Genomic DNA, 18,009 nt, shown 5'->3' with positions numbered 1-18,009 from the left:
TCCCTCCAGCTCTGGAGCTGCGGTGTTTAATCAGAGGCTCATTATGAGAGCGGTTCTCTGCCTTTCTGGCACCTTGATTTCTGGTAATCCTTTATTTTTTTCTTCATCAGCACCTATGCTCGATATTGTCCATATGGATCGTGTGTGTGGGAACACGCAAATTACAGCAACGCTTGTCTTTTGTCGTGAAGGGCTGACAGGGCAATAAACACACGCAGCCTCCCTCCTCCAGGAATTCCTCATCCTGCCTGTGTGGCGCTGGCCCTGTGGATAATATCATTACAGGACTAAACAAATAAGCAGTCCATCCAAATCAGCCGGGAAGCACTGGGGACCGCACAGTTCCTCTCTGCAGAGATGATACCAGTGAATTTACACTTGCAGCTTGGAGGTGCTCCAGCAGCCGTGAATAGCCCCTCAGTCTGTCAGGCCGGGGAGGTGCTGGGGCGCTGGCTGCCCCCCAGCTCTGTCTTTGCTTCCATCAATGTGAGCTTTCAGGGTTCTGTTTTCCTTACTCTCCTCAACTGGGAACATCAAGGACCAGGAACAGTTTTTATGAACCCTGAGCTCAGAGAAGAAGCTTTTACTACAAAGTTAACACATTAAACCCAAATGACATGGATGAAAGGTTAACAGGCCTCTGCCAGCCCAGAGCTTCCCCTCCAAATGCGATTTCCCGAGTCCAGGCTGTCCTGCCGTCGCTGTGGCCACGGCCCATCCGACAAGCAAGGCGGCTCCTAAAACGGGCACACTCCTCTTCAGCAGAAGGACAGACCCTGACTGCAGTCGGGGCGCAGCAAACACTTACGCTCATCTTGGCCAGCGAATTCATTAATGCCACGTTTTTCATTGGAAAGTGTCAGTCACGGTGACAAAATGAACACCACAGGCAGTGTTCTCTCTCCAAGTTTAAAAATGAAGTGTCCTGGGGAGGGGGAAGGAATGGGGGAGGGGGGAATGGGGCATTGGGGGGAAAAGGGACATCTGTAATACTTTAAACAAAAATAAAAATTAAATAAAAAAAAAATTTTTTTAAAAATTTATTTTTTTAAGAAAAGCATTTAGGCTACATTTGCATAGTTTGAAATAGTTTATGCTGAAATAAATGTTTCTTTTGCAGAAAAAAAAAAAAAAAGAAGTGTCCTCGTTTCATATCTTTATACATGTGTCAACAGCTCCTAGATATGCAGGCCTCCTTTTCTGCCTGTTCTTATGACCTGAGACTTCGATTCTTTTTTAACCATTACTTTGCCTGAAACTGTATGATAGTTCTGTGTATGTGTTTAGGAAAAAAAAAAAGATGGAAAAGAAATACCTGAGAAAACTAACTTCTTTCTTGGCTTTTAATCCCACTCCTACTTCTCCAGTTTTGGTCCAAGAAGCTGGTGCTAGTTTTAGAGTCAGATAAAGTATTAACAGGATTATTTATTTATTTATTTATTTACTTTAAAGTTTTTATTTCATTTCAGAGAGAGGAAGGGAGACAGAGAGAGAGACACATCAATGATGAGAGTCATTGATCGGCTGCCTCCAGCACGCCCCCTACTGGGAATTGAGCTCATAACTTGGGCATGTGCCCTGCAGGGAATCAAACTGTGATCTCCTGGTTCATGGGTTGATGCTCAACCGCTAAGCCATGCCAGCTGGGCAACAGGATTATTCTTAAATGATATCAGTTCTCTTGAGGTAAGCACTCATTTCAGTTCAGCAGGCACAGAGTCATTGGTTTTTCTCATTTATCTGTCCAAAGCCTAGGGATCAGGCATTCAGAGGGCCTGCCTACATTTGTTCAGGAAGGTGGAGGTGGGCCAATGGAGAAAAAGAGCAGAAAAACAGTAAACACACACATGAGCAAGACAGTGCTACTTAAAACACGTGATTTCTTATATTTATGATCCACTCTGGAACCCGGTAGAAAACAATTCTACCTTCTTCCAGTGCCCAGAGGCCTGCACAGGTGAGCCCAGGCTCAGGCAGTATCTGTTTTTACATCTAAATCTGCAAGGATTCTGGTGAACACAAAAGAGTGTGCGGCACCTGGGAACTAACAGGAGGCTCCTTAGACTCGGGACAGGAGAGGGAGACTGGGACCACCTGTGGGCCCCAGGTGAGAGCAACCTCTCACAGCTTCTTTGAAGTCATCAAGCAGAAGAGCAAAGCAATGAAGAGTGCTGAGGTAAAACAGAGACCTGGGTGTTCGGTGATTTGGGTTCCAGGTGCCTCTCTGCCACTGAATGGCCGTGGGAGCCTGGGAAAGCTACTGATCACTCTCTGGGCCTCAGCCTCCTTTCAAAACGAGGAGTTGGTCTGCTAATCTCAGGGCAGGTCTATGAGTCTGCTCCTGTTTCAGAGTGTGTGAGGACTCCTGTTGTACAAATGTGGAAGGTGAATTGTCCAGTGTATGAAGAAGGAACTTTTCCTGAGAGAAAGGCTCTAAAGTGCTCCAGGACTGAGTCGGGTAGATAACGGGAGTCATGAAGCCCATCATCACAATCCCGACAATGTTAGATCCCTCAGTTCTAAAACTAGAATTAAGTGGGAAGACTTTGATTTGTTCTGATCATTTATATAAGGAAAAGTCTTGAATTTTCATCCAAGAGACATTTACATGGAGCCCCAATATGTGGCAGGCACTATGTTGGGCAATGGGGCAACAAGGAAGAGAAGACTCTTCCCTTGCTAATAGTGAGTGCTCACAAAACCCTCCAGTGCCTGACTTAGGAGACCAGTGTCTTTTGGTTGGTCTTTAAAAGCTCCAATTTGGTCAGAAGGACCAGGCTTCTGGAGGTTAGAAAACAAGCTATGGCCTGAGACCACCTGGCAGGACCCGCAGGGAGCCGGGAAGGAAGGTGTCTCTAACGTCGCACTGGTCCTTCTGCTCTTGTCGACATTGACTCAACTCTCGCTACACCTTGAAAACCTATTATTATGTTGCCTATATTTTCTTTTGGTTCTCCCTTCGTACTCAGCTAAGTCATTTTAAAATGTCAGCCTGCCTTAGCTGCATGAAGGGAAACTAGAGGAAGGGGGCTTCCTTGTGCCCAGGTGGAATTTGAAAGGAGGAACTGTGTACTCCAAGGAGGCGGGCATGGCGGTGGCAGTCGGAAGCAAAGCATGATACTTTCAGGAGAAGATGCAACTCTGGAAATGTCCCAGGTTTGGTGATAGAGATGGAAGTGAAGATTCACTTGGATAGTCATTTCTTTCACCTGGAGAAGTCTTTCAGGAAATTTCTCAGTTCACATTATGTTTAATAAGATAATATGATACTTTTGCAAGATACCTTTCAGTTTTAAGATTCAGCAGCAACTCTGCCCACACAACTCTTTGGTGCCTTCCTGACTCATTGCCTGGTTGAAGATCCCAGGGCCCGGAGCAGTTTGGTAGGTATTGTAAATCTGGTTTTCCATGTCTGAACTGGGAGCACTAAGAGACCGTGGACTGATGTTTGCTGAATGCATATGTGAGTGATCGATCAGCATGGAGTTCTGCTTCAGGTGAGGGCAAAATTCGAGGCTGAGAAGTAGCAGTTATTGGCTCAAGGATGTTCAAAACTTCTGGCTCCGGTAGAATCAGAATGCTGTATATGGACCTCACCAAGTGTCATTTTTGTGTTGCTCAAAAAGAAATGACTGATTCTCAGTCGTTTCTCTTGCAAAAGCTTCAGTTCAGCTGAAAAGTTGCTTTTTGTCTCACCTCCGTGACTCCCTCTTTTCCCAGCCTCATCACCTCCACAGCCTTCTGTTACCTCCCACAGGGCTCTGAACACAAACAGCCCATAAGCTGGTAGGTTTGTTTCCTCACTCATAAAAGTTGACACAAAGGCCCGACAGGAAGGAGGGAGGAATTAGAGGCAGATTCTACCTGGTAGACTATCAGTACTTAAGTATGTAGCTTTCTTTTCATGTCTGGAAATAACCTTGGTTAGGATGATTTGTGTGACTTCTGTTGGCCTCAGATTTTTCTAAGCTGAAACATGAAACAGTGGTATCTCCCTCCATGGCCAAAGGTATCATCTATGATCCTAGAGATGACAAGAATTTGACCAGAGTATGTAAATGATTTAATAATTAGGAAACACATCCTATCAAGACTAACGCATTAATATTATTTGAATTTATATTATTTGGCCTGAAGAGGGAAAAAAGGAATGAGGAGTACCTCCATAAAGGTGTTCAATGTTCAAATATTTAAAAAATGTATTGACCAGCTGTTCTCAATTTCACCTGAAAAGAACAAAAGCAAAAACAAAAAAAAGGAATTGAATTTAAGCAGCAGCATGAGGGATATAAGGCATTTTCTGACACTATAGCTCTGTGGTTCTCCAATTTTAGTGTGTACAAAAACTCCAGGAGCTTGTTTAAAATGTAGGTTCCTGGCCTCTACACTTAGTAGCTCTGACTTAGTGGATCTGGGGTGAAGCCTAAGAATTTGCATTTTTAAAACCCTCACCCAAGGATATGTTTATTGATTTTTTTAGAGAGAGAGGATTGGGGAGAGAGGAGAAAGAGAGAGAGAGAGAGAGGAGAGAGAGAGAGAGAGAGAGAGAGAGAGAGAGAGAAACATCTCTTGGTTGCCTCCTGTGTATATCCCTACCGGGGATTGAACCCCCAACCTACGTATGTGCCCTGACATGGAATCTAACCTGCAACCTTTTGGTGTACAGGACAATGCTCCAACCAACTGAGCCACCCAGCCAGGGCTCAGAGTCTGCATTTTTAATCAGCTCCTCCTGAATCTGAATGGGGGCAAAGTGGTCCTTAGATCACACTCTGAGAACCAATGGGGTAGATGACTGAATGGAATGGATTCTCAGGGGATTCACTGAGCTTTTCTTTTCTGGAACACTTCACAAAGACATTTTCAATTTTTGTTTCATTTAAACGCAGAAGAGATGGTCATTTGTTTAGGAGAATGTAGTGGGTTGAATAGTGTCCCCTGGAAATGCATGTCCTTCTAAATCATCCAGCACCTTGGTCTTGAATGTCTAGCCTCCAGAGCCAGAGCTGTGAGAAAAAATGTCTGTTGTTTAAGCCACCCAGTTTATTATATTTTGTTACAGCAGCCAGGCAGATTAATACAACTGGCTCTTCTAAGGAGAAGAGAGGAGACACAAGAAGGCCATGGGACAGTGGAGGCTGAGATTGGAGTGATGCATTTACAAGCCAAGGAATGGCAAGGATTGCCAGCAACTATTGGAAGCTAAGAAGGGCAAGGGAGGAGCCTCCAGCAGAGCCTTCAGAGGGAGCATGGCCCAGCCAACACCTTATAAGACATGGTAAGGGAATCCCCCCTTTTGATAATTGCTTTGTAATCATTAAATTATATGAACTGATGTCACTTCTTAATGCTGAAAGCTCCTTATGTTTTGTGGTTGGCACTTTAGTGAACCTACCATCTGAAAAGCCACTGATTTGCTAGCATTTCGCTTGCAATCTCCTACTTCCCAGAGAGGTGCTACATTACGGTGTAACATGATAGAAAAGGGCAAGGAACTTGGACTGCTGCTGGCATAGCAGTTCTTTCCGTTAATAAAACACTCAACTGAGTCATTTTCTCTGGCCACTTTTCCATTGTAAAAAAACTTAAATCAAAGAACATGACTGCTTTTATTGGCAAAACAGCAGATAAATCAGGGATGTAAAAATGCAAGAAGGAGGACTCTGTACAAGCACTACACAGAGTGGGCTCGCTGGGTGAAAGGTTTACTCTGTCAATTTTCCTCTTGAGACACTTAGGTTTAAGGAAATGTTTGCACTGCTCTGGAGAAAAAGTTGGCTGTGTGTTTTTCTTTTGTGTTTAGGCCACTCTGAAAGCAATTCCTTTGGGCACAATTTTCTAACATATGGTGACTTAGAAAAAGCACACAGCAAAGGTCATCTGGATGTTTTAGAAAGGAAAGAATAAAATCCACTTGGAAAATAAAAGTCAGGAAGGGCTGAGGTACAGCTATGGTCAGAGGAACATGAGAAGTAAAAGTGAGAGACTTCAAGCAAAAAAATACAACTCAAGTTATTTGTTTTTCCCTTTTTTTTTCCCGCCTGATTCTTGCATGAGGACTGTGCATGAGGAAATGAAAAAACGGCCTTGATATCAGAGAAGCTTGTTGCTGGGTGCACAGCCATGTTCTTTGATTTAAGGTGCTTTTTTACAGGGGAAAAGTGGCCAGAGAATATGAGTGTTTTACTAACAGAAAGAGCTGATATGCCAGCGGCAATCCAAGCTCCTCGCCCTTCTCTATCGGTTACACTGTAATATAGCACCTCTCTGGGAAGGAGGAGATGGCAAGCTAACTGCTAGCAAATCTTTGGCTCCTCTGGTGGGCCACTGCCTACGGCTCCCAAAAGGGCATCAGACTCAGAGGAAACCAGCCCAAGGACAGTCTCATTAAGCTGGAAAGTGTCCTCCATGACTGTGACGTTCTGTGTCTTCAGGCTGACACGGCTACCAGCAGTCATATTTTCAGTGGATTCTGGATGACGTGAGGTATCTTAAAGAGTTGATTTTTAATTCCCTTTTAAGATCAGAACAAAAGAGCTGTTTTTAACCAGCATGCCTCAACCAACTCCTCCCAACTTTCTGATGACAAACAACACCTATGGAAATAAAAATGTAGGTTGGTGACTCTTCCCAGAGGTTGTCAGCTGGAATTTGGTAGGGCCAGAAGAGGCAAAGGAATTCCCCAAACACAGGTTCCTCCATGAGAAACATCCCACTTCAGAGTCCCTCAGGGGAAGTCAGAGATGAGTAGGGGGCCAGGCAGCCATCGTCTGATCCACAGAAAAGAAGACATCCGAAATAACCAAATGTGATGCCTGATAAGAATCAGCGACCTTTCTGAGACAGTGCTCACCCACTACGATTTGAAGAGGCGGCAGGGATTTTACCGGCAGAGTGGAGCCAAATGCGCAGAGAACATGGCTCAAGGTCTTTTCTAAAAGAAACATTCGGATTTTCTCAAGTGTCTGGTGAGGGTGTGGAAGGGCGAGGCATCAGATATTTTCCATGTGCAGGTCAAATACAGAGGAGGGAGGTGTGGAAATACAAGAAAACAAACTTAAGATGTTTGTCTTGGCAAGATTTTGACATCATAACATCTTGGAGCTGAAAGACCCTCTATTCCTGCACTCACATTTTATGGCTGAGGAAACTGAGGTCTCGGGAGACTGTGAATTATCTGAGGTCACTTGGCCAGTTGGAAACAGAACCAGATCACTAACCTCCAAGTGCAGGCTTCTTTCACAAAGCGGGCAGCCTGGGGGAGCTCGGAGTGTGTGGAGGTGCCGGGGAGAGGAGGGGTCTCTGTTCAATGCGGAGGCCCAGCAGCCCGAGCCCCTGGTGCCTGGTGGCCCAACGCACATCTCCTGGGGCTGCTGTTTTGAGCTTGCTTGGATTTCCATGCTGCAGCAGCTACAGAGGACTCATTCAAAGAACCTTTCTCAGTTCACTCCACCCCACGACCAGACAGCAAAGGGGAAAGATGAGGGAGGGAGGAAGGCGATGGCCCTGAGTCACTTTGAAAGTCCCACTCTCCACACCAGGGCAAGAACGGCAGCCGCAGTGGTGCTGATGGAGGCCCAGACCCGCTTTCTCCGAAGAGCTCTGCCTCTGATGGCTGGGGTTCTTTTTGGACCTCAGAAAGCCCGAGCCCCTTAGTGTGGCCACATTTGGATGAGCAGAGGAAAAGATAATCAAGCAACTGATCGTCAATCGCGTATGTGTGAGATCAGGTCCCTGTGAATAAGAGGGTCTGGGAGGACCGATGAATGCCCTCCCGCTAACACAGTGGGACAATAGTAGTAGTAATTGCTGTTTATCCAAGGGTTGGTTTAGAAATGAAAGTAATGGTGCCAGTTATGAGAGTACTTCGGCCTCTGGACCTGGCTGATGCATAGACTTTTAGAATAGCACCTGGTTCCCTGGAAGAGGTCACTGCACAGGGCGGTTTACCATCTACTCACAGGATTTTCAAACCTGTGAAAGTTGTTCTTGAAATTTGTCCTTAAAACATACAAAATTTAGCTAAACCGCCATAAACTATTACATTTGCATGAATAAAATAGCAACTTATCATAATCGTGTGCATTCCAGGTTACTACAGGTTATATTAGAAGTTAATTGACTCCACAGTGAGACCATGAACCAGCCAGGCCCATACTTACCAGCCCTCAAGCCTGTTACTTGGGTTCACTTCCAAAAGCAAACCACCTACATGCACACCCACATCTCAGCTCTGCTTTTTAGAAAGGAGGAAGCTAGGCTAAGGCAAAATTTCTGGCATCTCTTGCCGTCCCCACTCCCTATCCCCTGCCCCCCAATACCAGCCTCATCCATATCCTTGACTTAGCAGTTCAGTGGAATGCTTCCATTATTTCCAATTTTCTTTCTTAATTCTGACATCCTGTTTGGCTTCCAAATATCTTATTTATCCCTCGTTTGTAGCCTGTTTTTCTCATTCAAGCCTAGTGTACTGAGGCCCCAAGTTCCTTCAAATCCACAGCTATAAAAATGCCTCAGTGTTTCCCCCTTTGAATCCAAATGCTCACTGATTTCAGTGGATTTAGGCCCAGGATAAGGTGAGCACATCATTGTATCTTTAATTGGGCACTTCTCAAATCTCCTATGGTATGTACAGTTTGGATTACTCAGTAATGCCAAAAGCAGTTCACGTGAGGGGGGGGGTGACGATTAATAAGTCCTGGTTTCTAAATCGTTTTAGAAGTCTAGAATGAAAGGGGGTTCACAAATATACAGGGGTGGGCAAAAGTAGGTTTACAATTGTGAGTACCCCAAACACAGGGTTTATTCTTGCATTTTTATTTATTCTTGTATTATATATTTTTCCACATGAACATCTGTAAACCTACATTTGCTCAGCCTGTATGGCAGTGCCTCCGTTACCACACGTTGCCTCGCTGACAGAGTAAACTCCAATTTGGGAAATGTCCTGTCCAGCTGAGCCTGCTGTGGTCACTGCCCTTGGACAGCGCAGGCTCCTGCAGGGCATCCCCCCCTCTGTCCCCTCGTAAACACTCCCTGGGTATCTGTCGCCCGTCGGGACCGCCTTCCAGCTGCTCGCGTCTCAGTGTGTGCATGTGTGTGGGGTGGGGGCTTGCACAGTACACGGACCCTTGTAACATGCCGAATGCTAGTGAGGGGCGGCCAGTGCTGGGAGGGTTTCGGGGAAGGAAGGGGCACAGCTAGCGGGGAGTTCAGCTGGCGCCACGAAGGGGGTGATGCCTGGAGGAAGCTTGAAGGGGAAGTCGGATTGCATTTAATACAGTTTTTATTTTGGAATAAGTTAAGATATACAGAAAATTGCAAAAGTGGTACAGAAGGTTCCCACACGCCCCTCAGTTAGCTTCCCATTCTTACCATCTTTCTTTTCCATGGTACGCTTGTTAAAACTAAGAAACCAACATTGATACATTACCATTAACTGCACTGTACACTTTTGGGGATGTCACCAGTTTTCCCATAATGTCTTCTTTCTGTTTCGGGATCCGGTCCAGGTAACCACATGACGTTTCCTTGTCATGGCTCCCCAGTCTTCTCTGGTCTGTGACAGTTTCTTGGTCTTCGCTTGTTTTCATGACCCAGGCAGTCTTAGGCGCACTGGCCAGGCCTCCTGTAGTATGTCCCCCAGTCTGGATTTGTCTAATTTTTTTTATGCTTGGCTTAGAGTTATGGTATTTGGGAAAGAACAACAAGAGGAGCAGTTCCTTCTTTATCGCACCATGTCGGGGCACCTGACGCCTGCATGACATCATGGGTGTGGTTAGCCAAGAAGAATTTTAATGGGGAGATTGCTCCAAGGTGGAAGGGCCTGTGCACAGTGTATTTATAGACTAGAGAGAAGTCCAGGTGGACTGACCGGTAGAGCACTTGCAAAGGCGTATGGGAGATAAGCCTTGTGTTGCTTGTATGGCACTTTTAAGTTTTGAAAAGGTTTTGTAGAAATGAACTTTTTCAAGATTTGGCCCCTCAAGGCAAGGTGATTGGGTAGGCATAGCTCCCACTGAAAAGCTCACAAAAGCTAAGCGGAGCAAAGTCAGCTTTTACTTCTGAATAAATTAAAGCTCTTCCACGCAGGTCTGGGAAAGTCTCCTGTTGCTATTTCACCCTACTGCTCACCCTGGGATATGTCCCTGAAGGGGATATACCACTGTGGTCCCTAAGTGTGGCGGGTCTGCCATGTAGTTCCTACCTGCAAATGTCTATTAGTCCTTCCACCCGTCATCAGGGAAGTATGAGGGATACACCGCTTTTGGCAACTGGAAGCTATCGGTCTTGGTTGACCCAGGTCCAGATTGAGAGGAAAATGAAACAGATCAAAGGGACTTCTCTTACCTTCTTCCCCAGTGAACTCTGTCAGCAAGGGAGCCCCAGCTGGCTAACTGGGAAGTTCCCTCACCCCACCTTGTTAGATTTAACATCCACTTGTTCATTTCACAAACATATATCATGTACCCACCATGAGTCTGGACTTGTTGGGCAATGGGAATGTAAGATGAATAACATCAAGGTGGCTTCTTGCTTTTAAGAAGCTCACCAGCATGGAAGAGCGTAAGAAAAGAGACATTAGTAGGGGAGTGGGCTTCACAGGAGAAGTGATGCGAGAGCTGGGGCTTGGAGGCCAGCAAGGAGCTATAATGGTGGGAACGAACACACACAAAAGCGTAGAGAGGAGAGAAGCAGCGAGCACATCTGGGGAAGGGGACTCATTTGGTATTGCTGGGCGTGACACGGGCTTGGGAACAGTGGGACACAGCAAACTCAACTCCAGCCTCCGTCCAGAGCAATCCCCTGGGGGTGGGGGCACAGAGCTCCAAGAGGAAGTCCCCTAGCGTCTTACCTGCTCCATGCCACCCTTTAGAGAGCCAGGCACTTGGGCCTTAAGGGCTTTGCCTGACTTCCCAGTTTTGCAACTTGATCCCAGCAGCGCACAGCATAATGCCTAATCCCTTTAAACGTGTTGAAAGCATAACAGCATTTGGTCTGTGATCGGCAACAGATTCTCTTGCAACTCATTTTTACGCAGCTCAAGACTGAGTGGAAACATCCCACTGTACTTAATGCAGTGTTCCTGCAGAACTGCAGTTTTTTTGGGGGGGAGACTATCTGTTGATCTTTGGTACTCACTTGTTCACAGAACTTTGTCATTACACCCTGTCACATGGCTCCCTTATAGTTTCCAAAGCCATTAAATGCTAAAGAAAACAGGATTTTTCCAGCTCTGATCTCATTATATGTACAAATTCCAAGAGCAGCCTCCCAGAAAATAAAAGTTTTCATACAGCAGAGTGGATGTGTTCATGAAAGATATATTGTTTATTTTCTTGGCACAGAGTTAACTCTAAAATGAGATTACTTAATTGAAGAAAACATTTCCTGACATGCTGAGAAGCAACATTTGAACCAAATCTCCTCTCTCTTAGATTAAGTCTAGGGTGGATGTGTTCTAGGCTATTTAATCCATGTGAATCTCAAACAAAATCATTTTAACTGCTGAGGCATTTCGTTGGTAAGGCAAAGTGTAACTCAATACTGTAAGCAACAGCTTGTAATCAATTATGATTTTTAGTTGGGAAAGTTCCTGGGGTTTGTTGTTACAGTAGTAGTTTATTTATTTATTTATTGGCACACACAAAAAAATCTTAGATCTGGAAGCATTCAATTCAATTTTTTACTGTACTAGGCTGCTCCTGACTTTGTTTTACAGGGTAACTCAGCTCATTTTTATTGGTTCTTTTATGCTGTTTTTAGGACTTTGGGGTCAGCATCACAGTATATAACATTATCTATTATCTGTTACTATCTATATCATATATAGTATAATATAAATTATATATTTTATTATATATGTATAATATAGTATTTTACAGTATCCTACAGTACGCTATTATAGTATGGCATATTTATGATATACATTGTTATATAGTAATATTATCTATTATTTATATTAATAGTCACACTGTTAAAACTAGTCTACATATGTGTGATAGAAGCAGCACATGACCACCTCGTTAGAACAGATTTCTCAGTCCTTCTAGAAGGTGGGTAAGGCCATGTGATGAAGTTCTCACCTACAGCATGGGAACAGAAGTGATTATTTGCTTAGCAGTTCAGTGGAATGCTTTCATGGTTTTTGCCTGAAACCTGCATTTCTGAAGTGTCTTGGTCATTAGCAGTTCTGTTGGAATTGGATGTTTTAGTTTTCCATTGACTTTAATCCTATGAAATAAGAAGGTAAGAGGCGCCCCAGAGGCCTTCTGAGTTCCAAATACAGTGTCCCTTAGCCCTGTTGTGCAGTAATCCCAATTTTTCCCATGATTGCCAGAATTGATCACTTGAGCCCATACAGTAACCCTCTTCTTCACTTTTTGATTCACTTTTTTGTGCTCCTTTTCACATACCTCTTCATCAGGTCTCCTTGTCACCAATTTTCCAATCATCTTTCTTCCAAGTCCCTGGCCATCCAGCCAAACCATTAGCCATAGCCCATGAGTCACTGTAGATCATACCTCTGGTCATTTCTACTTCCAGATATAGCAGGTGGTACAAACTGAATTGCTGACCTAGGATACTTAACTTTGGCTATTTCTAAAGGATTCTACTACACTTTCTGGAAACTCTTGGCAAAAAATAGTTTTCAACTTATCTTTGGTTCATAAACATTGGTCCTTGAATACCACACCACTTACATATGCGCTCTAACATAGTGCATGGTAGGCAGGCACTCCATCAATATTTGTGCAATGAATAGATAGCCCTGGCACTGGACTGTGCTACTGACGAGCCTGCTAGAAAGTAGCCAAGTGCAGAACAAGTCAGTGCATCTGCTCGGCAGCTGAGATTGCATCATACATGAATCCTTACAGCCAAAAGTCTGCTTTGATCACCTAATATGTACTATTCCATAGTAATCTTTTTATACCAATTGTGGAGCTAGGTTATTTTTAAGGACACATGACCTCAATTATGTAACATTACATTTATTTTTTGCTCAGGTTAAGCACATGTGTGTATCTGAGCCTGGAGTCATAACTACTCCCTCAAAAGTACTCAAAGGGGAAAAAAGGAATTTATTGTTTCTACTAATTATACACCTAGATGTCTGAAGCAACATGCTCTTAAGCTCTGGGAGGTTAAAACCCATTTCTGACATTGGTCTTGTTCAAAACTCTCCAGCTTTCCTTGGTGTTTGGAACATGACAGAGCTTTATAAATAACTATGGAGAGAATGAATGAGTATTAACCAAGATCATGTCAAACACTTTCTGAGATACCTCAAGGAGTTGCACTATGGGACCAGAGAGAGCATAACCTAGTAAAAAAGCAGCGAGCCAGGGCCAGGACAGCTGAGTTCTAGCTTTAGTTTTGTCACTGCCTGGTTCCCTGACCTGGAGCAAGGCACTTATCATTTCTGGGCCTTGATTTCTGGCCTGAGGACATTTGAGAGTTGAAGCAGCATTAGAGGCCTCTGACACTCAAAAGTGTTTTGCTTAGACTACATAGTGCTCTAAAAAAAAACTGTGTTTGGATGACTTTTGGGACACACAATGTCTGGTTTGCTATAGTTACCACCCCTTCCTATCACCTTTGTGCATTTACTCCTGGTCTGACCCTTGGAGCCATTTGGGTTTATAACTTCTGAAGATTATAGGCTCCACCTCTGACATTCTCTGAGTTCAGGGGACTGGAGTGAAAGTGCCACAAGCGCAGCAGTTTGAGCTTTTTTTTTTATCACCGCAGAATGCACAATTCTAGAACGGTGTCTGGAACAGAATAGGTGCCTTATATGTGTTTGTTGAATGAATGCATGCGTGCCTGGAAATGAAGCAGACCCATGCGGGAAGGGAGAAGGGGGAGCATGTCGGGAGGTCTTTCCCTCCCATCTGGGTAAGCTTGTTCTGCATTTGAATTGGACTAGGAAGTTCCTGGTCTCTGCTCGTCTGGGAGGTCTCAGGTTGAGTGCACTGAGAAATAACACCTCTGCAAAAAGCAAGCTTCCATCGTCAAATAATATGAGTTGGTTTAAATATTAACTGCCGTTGCTCAGGGGCCTTCCTAAGCAAAACTGGACGCTTTGTGCAGCCTGAGGTGCTGTGGGCACTGTTAGGAGCCTTGTTCTGGGTGCCTCTGCCTGAGCTTGTAGCCAATTTCCTGACCAAGGCAGTGCTGTCCAGTTGAAGAACTTCCCGTGAGCTTCCTACTGTGTGTTTTTAAAAAACTCCTTCCTGAAAGTACAACCCCACAGCACTGCTGTTAACACTCAATAAAACTTTTTTTCGGTAGCTGTTAAACTTTAACATCAGATTATACTGCATGCACATCAGCGGAGTCGTCCACACAGGCCTTCCTTGCTAAGAATGTTAGTCCCTCCAAGTCATCAGCTCTGAGGAGAATACAAACCTCGCTCACTTTCGCAGCCGCCTGGAGAGAAACTCTGCTAAAACAGCACTTCTGGTCCTTCAGAAACAGCCCTGGCCGATACCAGCATTAAAACATCTTGCAGACAAACGGACAGGATGAAGTTAAGAGACTTGAGACTTAAAGAAACAGTTTAAAATTAGGAAGAAATGCTGAATTACTCATAAGGCATGCATACTATTTTCTTACATTTTTATAGCTCTGATAATTTGTAGTACAACTCTTTAACTTATGAATTAAAAATGTAAATAACTTGACAATTTTTTTCTGATAGATCCAGACTAATACGTGTCTGGATTCAAGATGAAAAAAAAAACACACCCCAAAACTGTGTTTTTCCTAACACAGAGAGAGGACACAGCAAAGAATTTTTCTGGTTCCTTATAATTTAAAGCAGCGATGTTAACCATGGAGGCTGAAGGTCTCAGTCTGAGCTCCAAACCCCACTGGCACGGTAGCGTTTCACTTATAACTTAGACACAAAGGTGGCATCTAGTCTGCGCCGACAGAGCGGGTGATGAGCGGCCTCCCTGGGCGGGCTCGATGGAAGCTGCCGGCGGGCATTTCTCCGCGGGCGCGCAGAGGAAGCCCCCTTTCCCTGCCCTGGGGGACTGCACTGAAGCCAGAGTTTCTGCTTCTGATTTCACTTGCCATTTGTAGATAAACGAGCCTAGAGGCTTTCACTCTGCACCGCCTGCCCATCAGGGCACAAAGTCCAAGATAAACACACAGAAGAATCTGGGCCCTCAAGGACGTGGGCTTTGCCTTTGTAAACTAGGCCTGGAGGTGCAGGGCTGTGCCATGTCCTCGTGAAGGGGCGGAACTGCAGAAAAGCCAGTCTGAGGCTTATTTATGCATTTCCAGGGCTTATACTTCACATGTTATATCTTTATAGAGACATCTGGTTAAAAAATAAGGATGACAAAATTCATTAAAAAAAGGAGAACAGCCCTGGCTGGGTGCCTCAATTGGTTGGAGTGTCGTCCCTACACCAAAAGATGGTATGGTGGGTTTGAGTCCCGGTCAGGGCATGTGCCTAGCTGCAGGTTTGATCCCCAGCTTCGGATTGTGCAGGAGGCAACCCATCAATGTCTCTCTGACATTGATGTTTCTCTCTCTCTCTCTCTCTCTCTCTCTCTCTCAATCAATCAATCAATCAATCAATCAATGAATAAAAACACATCCTCCGGTGAGGAGGAAGATTCTGTGGCTAGGATAGGATTTCCAAGTTAAAAATAGGATAAAGTTTACCTTCAAAATCTCTTAAAGGAAATGTACGCTTTTCTTCCACTCTCTTTTTGTGGCTTCTCTCTAAACTTCCCTATTTATTTATTTATTTATTTATTTATTTATTTATTTATTTATTTATAGTTCATTGATTTTGATTTTTAGAGAGAGAGGAGGAGGGAGAGAAACACTGATGTGAGAGCACAAATCAATCAGCTGCCTCCTGCACGCCCCCTACTGGGGATCGAGTTTGAAATGTGGGCATGTGCGGTGACCCGGACTCAAACCGGCAACCTTCTTGTGCAAGGGACTATGTCCAACCAACTGAGCCACACCAGCCAGGGCTCCAAACTTTCCTCTTTAAAGGAAAAAACCCTCCCTCAATATACCATAAGTCCTTCTTCATTAATGGGGATACTCCCATTGGTTACTCTGCTTCTACTGCTTCCTCAAAAGGCTTATTTCCTTGGGGCAGCTTTTCAGTGGCTGCCTCCTCACAGGAGAACCAAAAACAAGTCTGGAACATCCATCCTTGGAGCCTTCACCACGCCGACATCTGAGCTGTTTACGTCTGATTTGTATTGTCTATGTAACTCAAACTGGAAAATTTCATATACTTTTGAGTGAACTATTTTGGAGTGCTGAAATTAATAGAAAATGTTTGAAAAAGTCATAAATAGCCCAAATTGTTAGACTGGTTTTGTAAATAAGATTACAGAATGTGAGAGTTTCCATAAGCAACTTGGGAAGTGAAAGGGCTCCTAAACTTTCAGGTTGTGACACTGTTAAGTCACCCTGGTTCCTGCATCTTTTTTGCTGAAGAGGCTCCCTTCTCATCACTCTGAAAAAAGACTGAGTGCTGTGACTTCCAGCTGTACCTCTAATTAATTAGCCTCACCTTGCAGAGGGCTCTGAGGAATGTGATGAGGGATTAGGAAATCATGGAAATCACGTGTTTCACATGAAAACTAAAACAAAGATGCACGAGACCAAGGCTTTGGGGAAAGAGCAGCACCTCTTGATGTGTGTTCAATATCAACAGCCTTCAAGGATGTGCCAAGCGGACATTCTGTGATGATGCAGCTTTTTATTTAGTGTTTACTTTTATCAGAGGCACATACATGTGCACTCATGTAAAGACTCAAGGAGTTGTACAAGGCTTGCATGAAAAACAGAAGTCTCCACCCTCTGTCTCTCCCACTTCCCACTTTCTGAAGGCAAACCCACTCAACTTTTCCAAAGAATTATCTTGTATTTATACCCATATCTCTAAATCACACACTTTTACGGCTACTTCTTGAATTTTCACTTTTAAATATCTATTAATTCCAATGATGGAAGAAAAGAATTTAGCACTCTTTCTCACCCCTTCCCACCACCCATATTCACATGACCTATCACCCTCTCAGCTTGTATTCCCTAATAGTTTTACATGTTTTTAGTTAGATCAATCTATATGTTCCAACTTAATGAACATTTTAAATGCTATTGACAGCTGAGCTATGTAGTATATACTATCATTACTTTTCCTTTTCTCTACTAGTTACGGTTTCCCTGGCATTAATAACTGTCTTACTTTTCCCTTTGTTTGGCTTTCTATATATTTATCACCAAATAAGCCCCAAACTCTCTTCCAGTTATGGAAATTGCCTCTCAATAGGCTCCAACACATTAGATATTCTGTCAGAAGTCACTCCTGGCACCCTCTGAGCCACTCCAATCTTGACTGTTTGGTCCACAAGCTGGTTATATATCTCTTGTCTTGGGATTTCCCTTCCTCATCATCTTGGGGATTACCTTAGCCTTGCTCTTCCATTGAATTCCCTGTTTCTTGACTTCATATATTTATCTTTCTTGATTTATTCACTTGTTTTGATGGAACACATCCTCCAGTAGTTTTCTGAGAAAGGGCACATGGTGGTAAATATTTTGAGAATTGCATTTTTGAAAATATCTTCAAAATTCTCCATTTCACTTGATTAATGTTGGGGCTGAGCATAAAATTCTAGGTTGGAAATATTTTTTTCCTCAGGAGAAGACATTTCTTCTTGGCTTTCATATTTCTAGTGTTGTTGTTAAAAGTCAGATGCTGTTCAGATTCCAGATACTTTGTATCTATTTTTTAGGCTCTTCTCTTTGTGCTAAAGTGTTAAAATTTCACAATGATGAGCCTGGGTGAGGACCTATTTTTATCTGTTGTGGCCAGCACCTAGTTAGGACCCTTAGCTTGGCAGGCATGGGAGGAAAGTCTGAATGAACTGACTATATGTAGACAGCCCTCAGGACTGTCGATGTGTTTGTTTTTCAAAGTATCTGGCTGTCCAGTATCTTAAGCTCCACATCCTGGGC

The sequence above is a fragment of the Miniopterus natalensis genome, chromosome 3, assembly GCF_054644295.1.
Source record: "Miniopterus natalensis isolate mMinNat1 chromosome 3, mMinNat1.hap1, whole genome shotgun sequence".
NCBI lineage: Eukaryota > Metazoa > Chordata > Mammalia > Chiroptera > Miniopteridae > Miniopterus > Miniopterus natalensis.
This window is presented reverse-complemented; position numbering follows the sequence as displayed.